General features: G+C 43.3%; 1 protein-coding gene across 1 annotated transcript in view; it reads right to left on the reverse strand.

Moving 5' to 3' along the window:
* Window positions 1–5852: 5852 nt before the first annotated feature.
* enc1 (ectodermal-neural cortex 1) overlaps window positions 5853–6433 on the reverse strand; it is a 15419-nt gene continuing 14838 nt past the window's right edge. The window contains exon 4 of the mRNA XM_076284064.1: window positions 5853–6433. This exon is cut by the window's right edge and continues 4364 nt beyond it. The gene's annotated coding sequence lies outside the window, so the exon portion shown is untranslated.

Raw genomic sequence — 6433 nt, forward strand, 5'->3', positions numbered from 1 at the left:
AATCCCAACTGGGTCTGAGAGGCTAAAACACAGCGAGCCACAGAGAGTCTTTGTGTTTGATTAACAGTGTACAGACTTACCGTGAAGATTATGGTTAGGGTTAGGGACTTAATGTGAAGATTAGGCATTGAAGATATGTGCAAGTGTCTGTGTGTGTGTGTGTGTGTGTGTGTGTGTGTGTGTGTGTGTAGCAGCACCGTGTCTCTCTCTCTCTCTGTGTGTGTGTGTGTGTGTGCGTGCGTGTGTGTGTGTGTGTGTGTGTGTGTGTGTGTGTGTGTGTGTGTGTGTGTAGTGTCATGGCTAGTTGAACCATCTGAGGGGGAAAGAGAGCCATTATAGTTTGATGGACGACAAACACAATGATCACCGTATGACAAATGACAAGGCAGGGGGGAGGGGAGGAGGAACAAGTTCAGCTCAATGACTCATAACAATTTCTCTGAAAACCATCTTCCCATGAAGGGTGTGTGTTTATGTGATTAGCTGTGCAGGTATGCCCCTGTGTGTATGTGTGTGTGTGTGTGTGTGTGTGTGTGTATGTGTGTGTGTGTGTGTGTGTATTTGTATGTACACATAGTAGAATGAGTCATCAGATCCAGTCTAACTGGTGCCTCAGAAACTTGCTGAGAAACACTAAGGAATGCAGCTGGCCCAGTGTGTGTGTGCAGGTATGTGTATGGATGAGAGAGAGAGAGAGAGAGAGAAAGAGAGAGAGAGAGAGTGTGTGTGTGCTGTTGGCCCACAGCTAGGTCTGAACCAGATGAGTGTAACATGCAGAGTTCACATAAGAACATTGCAGGCTCTGTGTGTTTTGTAGAATGAGAGGGAGAACAGAAGGGAGAAAGTGATAGAAAAAACAGAAAGATAGGGGGATAAAAGAGAGAGGAGAGATGATGGAAAGAGAGAGGGATAGAAGGGAGAGGAAGGAAGAGAGAGAGAAAGAAAAGACAGAAAGGGCGATGGGGGGATTGAAGGGAGAGGAGGGAAAAGCTGCAAAGAAAAAGTGTGGATGTAAAGATGGAGCGAGGGAGGAGGACGAAGGAGTTTTTAGAATGTTCATCCTCTTCCTCAGCCTCCACAGCTGTCAGATAAGGGTCACGGTTTCCTTGACAACGGAGGAGCAAAAAGGAAGGTAGCTGAGAGGCCGGGTTCCAGGCAGTTCCTCCTGAGACTGCGGCTGAGCTGTACACACACACACACACACACACCGACACACACCGACACACACACACACACACACACACACACACACACACACACACACACACACACACACACACACACACATACACACACACACACACACACACACACACTGACACACACTATAGTAAGACATTTTGGCATTAAAGGTGTTTACCATATATGTGTGTGCTATATTCAACCTTTTACTCTTTTGGTGTGTTTTGATGTTAAAGAGGGAGATGCTGCTGTAAGCAGAAAGTGAAGGGGAGATTTATGAGACAACATCTGTGGAATGCCATGTTCAAGGTGTTTGTGCAACAATGCTGCTTGTGTGTGCCTTAGAGAAGGACGGCCAGGCCTCCGCTCCGGCGGGCTGGCACCCAAGACCTTATTTACTGTCTTGGGGTCAATCTTGACTGGATTACATAGATGTCGGTCGTTATGGGATACAACCTTATAGATATGGTCAACTGCTTGATTAACCAGGTCGTAAATGGTTTGCGTACCATTAATGGAGATGTCATGTCTTGTCTGGTTTGTCATGAGGGTATAAAAAGTGTTTCCTTGTTTGTTGCATCAGACTGCGTCTGTTAGCAACACAACGTAGGTCTCCGATTATTCGTGAATAAAGCTCTCTGAGATTTCTGACTCAACTCCCGGCTGGCTGAGACTTCATTTCTCCAATCTCTAGACAAATTTCTGTTCCTACAACACACACACACACACACACACCCACACATGCACTCACACACATGCACACACACACCCGCACACACAATCACACATAAACACACATGTACACACACACACCCACACATAAACACACCCACACATTCACAGTCTTTAATGCGGACCAGAGACAATAAAAGCTGTGCAGATATGTGAAAAATGTGGTAATGAGACGGGGCTGGAGTCCAGTTGTGCTGGAATAAGAAGTCCTGCTCACTAAGCCTTCAACACACGGCCTCGCACTCTCCCCACTACAGCTAAGCCACTCAGGGTACAGATTCCACCCCAACCTGGCCTTGACCTGCCTCTGATCTGGCTCACATCTGGCTCTGATCTGGCCCTTCTGATTTGTATCTATGTCAGCTGAGATCTGTTGTGCCCTACTTTAGTCCATTTCTGGTCAGGCCTAGACGATCAGTGTGTCCGCAGCGCATTGGCCGGTGTGAGCCCCCAGGGTGCACCTGTGCGGAAGAAGGCCTTTAAAAGGCAGAGGACACACACAGAGACACACACTTGGCACCCACACTGTTACACTCTCGCTCATGACACACATGCATGCACTCACCATCTCATACTGTACACTTCCTTCACTGCACAACAGTCATTCTCCATTCTATATTCTGTTTTTTTGCCGGCATTTCACATTTGTTTATTCCATCCTCAACCAGATCCCACATCTCCGTGACCTTTCTTTTTCTGACGTAAATGCATTTGTTAACATTTCATGTTCGTCTCCCTTTCATGTCTGCGGCCCACACGAGTCTGAGTCATAACGTACGCAAACTCGGGCTCCAAACCGTACTTACTGTTCAAGACAATTTTGCCAATACGTCATTGGGGAGGTCGTAGTGTAGTGGCTAAGGAGCTGGGCCCTGAGTTGCTCTGGGAAGACTGGTCTTGTAATCAGGGATGTAGTGGTAAAATAAGAGGCGAGTACACTATGAATTCTGTGATCACGATGAAGTGGACTAAGCCATGCGGTAGTGGGTTTTTAAAAAAGACATTCAGAACCATTTGATGATGGTGGAGGTTATTGTCCAATGTTTATAACAATACCAGTGGTATTAAATGGTTTCTAGTAGGGGTGTAAAGATTAACCGATACGTATCGGTATCCGTTTTTAACGTGTAAGATACGGCTACATTGATACGTGAAGCCCCGTATCGGAATAAAACTAAAATGAACCGGTCGTTATATCGATTTACTTATATAACGTATATAAGTGATTATCGGTTCACAATAGGGATGGGCATATCGATCCAAATATCGATAGTATCGATACCAACATTGGTATTGGTATCGGATCAATACCAGCGTGATGGGATCGATACTTTAATTTCAGTTCACTTCCAATATCTCTCAATTTGTTCAAAATGCATTGTTCCTGTTTCACCAAGGGCTAGCCTACAGTCAAGCAAACGCCATTCCTTTCACATCTTGCATGCCCGCTTTGCAATGTTTCGTTGCTGAAATGTTTGTAAATTATTAACAGTGGAAATCATAAAATCATTAGCATATTGATGCTTTATTCACATCATAGATCATAACACACTGTTCGGCCCCTACATAAAAGTATATAAACTGCTTTTAGTTACAAATATCAGTATTGGTATCGGTATCGGCTATAATGGCCCTATATTTAATTGGTGTCGGATCGATACCAAATTTTACAGTATCGCACACCACTAGTTCACAACCTTTTCTGCTCGCTCAGACTCTCATTTATGTTGCAAGCAGCGCGTTCATCCCACTTCCGGTTTTTAAACTACACATGGCACGATTTGTGGGTAATGCAGTTCGTTTTGGGCTACATTCATTGCCCAAAGTTGTCAAAGGACCTCATTACCCATACATCTACTGCAACTTAAGCACGTGACAACTCACACTCGGTCGTTTGACAGTTTTTACTCTTTTGTTTTTCAAAATCCAGCGCGAAAACGATAGTCTGAAGTCTGTAGAGTAGCCTTACGTTTGATGAAGGGATTTCCTTAATGTTAAAGAATAATTTGGCCCTTGCTGCTAAAACAAGAACAAATTATTATTATTTTGTTCATATTCACTCAGACTTGTGGCACTGAGTTTTTGGTTTTTGCATATTAGGTCTACCGTTGGAACAAAATAAGCCCAGAGAGTTCATTGATATGTAGGCCTATTTTATTCTTGTAGGCTATGAGAAAAGGCCAACAGTGTCTTAAGCACTGTTTTATTTTATTTCGGTATTGCCTTACCTCAACAATAGGCTACAGCTCCTTGAAAACAATCAGATATAACTCTATAAAATCTATAATGTCTATAAAAATGTATTTTTATGTTGTATTTGGCTGCTGTGTTTGACTGAAATGTAGACTATTATTTTTTTCCATTTCAATACAGTATATGATACAAACCTCAGTTTAGATCATCATATTCACACTTTTTTTGCCTAATTGACAACCATGACCATGATAATTGATAACATAAAATGAATGTGCACCTTGAGCAAATGATAAAAAATCTTTCAGAATGCTTTCCATTCTTGAACTGCATCGAATTGCATCGAATCGCATCACATCGAATCGTACTGAATCGTTTTTTATGAACATGTATCTTTTCTTGTATCGAATTGTGCCCATGTATCTAGATGTGAATCGTATCGTCTTTTACATGAGAGATTCACACCCCTAGTTTCTAGAGTGTTGATGAGTGTACATATTGTGAATGTGGATAATACAGTGATAGAATGATTTTTTTAATGTTAAAAGTTGCAGTTCGTGAATAAACTCTTTTGAGACATGGATAAACTCTATTAAGAGGTGGATAAACTCTATTTCTGAAATTTCAGATGTGGATAAACTGCGTTTACCTGCGTTTAGCTTATACATCCCTGCTTGTAATACTTGGGACAGGGAGACCAAATTTCCCTCACGGGATCAAAAGAGTATATATACTTATATACTTATACACTACATCCCTGCTTGTAATACTTGATGTATGTAAGTGGCTTTGGATAAAAGTGCCAGCCAAATGAATGAGCAATCCAGGTGGTGGTAGTGTAGTGGTTAAGGAGCTGGGCTAGCATGTAGTAGTAGCAGCCTGGAAAGTTGCAGGTTCAATTCCTGGCTTCCACTGTTGTGCCCTTGAACAATGTAAATGTAAATGTAAATCAGGTTTCTAGGCCAAGTATACTTGCGTACAGCATACAAGGAAATTTGGTCTCTGAATTTATCCCATCCGTGAATTAGTGAACACACAGTGAGGAGAAGCAGACATTAACCAGGAGCAGTGAGCTGCCTTGCTACAGCGGCACTCGGGGAGCAGTGAGGGGTTAGGTGCATTGAAGTGCCTTAAGGGCACTTCAGCCTTTCCTACTGGTCAGGGATCGAACCGGCAACCCTTCGGTTCCATGCCCGAAGCCCTAACCAGTAGGCCACGACAGCCCCAAGAGGAAGGCACCTAACACCCTAAGTTGCTCTGGGAACAATAGCCCTTAATATAATGGTAATATGTAAGTTGTATTGGATAGAATTGTCTGCTAAATAAATACATGTAATAAGCAAGTAAAGCTGTGGTCATAGCCCAGCATCGGATAGCCAGAAACGCTAGTGCTGCCTGGACTGGCTGAGAGACATTCTGAGAGGGCGCTCATGTGACCTGATTGGCTGGGAAACATCCTGTGAGTGTGTTTATTTACTGTAACAACACAGCGGTGTGTGTATACTCGTACCGGCTCACTTTCACGGGAAAAGAAAGTTTCCCTGAGGCTTAGACAAAGCAAGATAATGGGTTTGTTTCTATTCATTCACCTCTGACAGGGCCAGTGAGTGAGTGTGTAAGGTAAGAATGTGTGTGTGTGTGTGTGTGTGTGTGTGTGTGTGTGTGTGTGTGTGCGTGTGTGTGTGTGCGCGCGTGCGTATGTGTGTGTGCATGCGAGTGTGTACGAGAGAATAATGACATGAAACTTTTTCTTTTAATGGTCAAGAGGAAAAACTCTTATGTTTATTAGCCATGAATTTCACATGGTGAAAAAAATCACTTGTACAAAATAATGTTAACCGCCGTGGTTGGGCAAGAGCACATGAGCCATACAAGAAAGCAAAATAAAAAAATATAAAAATAAAAAAACAAGAACACTTAGCAGAACAAACTCACATTGACAGTGTGTCTTCAGAGATGCATTCTATGTGCTTTTTTTATACATATCACATACATTTTCTGCAATGTTTACACTGAGACTTAAGTACAGAGGTGTGTGTGTGTGTGTGTGTGTGTTGGGGGTCGAGGGCATTCCTGAATCAGTGGTGGCCTAAAAGCAGGAATGCCCCCCCCCACACACACACACACACACACACACACTCCAAAAGCAGAGGAAGGAGGGAGCGAGACAGACCTCCCCCGAAAACAAGAGAGAAAGAGAAGAAAGGCTGAGCACTCGACAATTACAAGTGAAATGGTCGCCGTGCATTCATTGTTGACTGTTGCTGTGGCAACCCCACTGGAGCCAGGGAGAGAGGGGGAAGAAGGGAGTCCTCTTATCTGATTG

Source organism: Alosa pseudoharengus, unplaced genomic scaffold (genome assembly GCF_046254945.1).
Source record: "Alosa pseudoharengus isolate Yale_2024_CS ecotype anadromous, Long Island Sound unplaced genomic scaffold, YU_APseudo_1.1 YU_APseudo_1.1_scf_14, whole genome shotgun sequence".
Lineage (NCBI taxonomy): Eukaryota > Metazoa > Chordata > Actinopteri > Clupeiformes > Clupeidae > Alosa > Alosa pseudoharengus.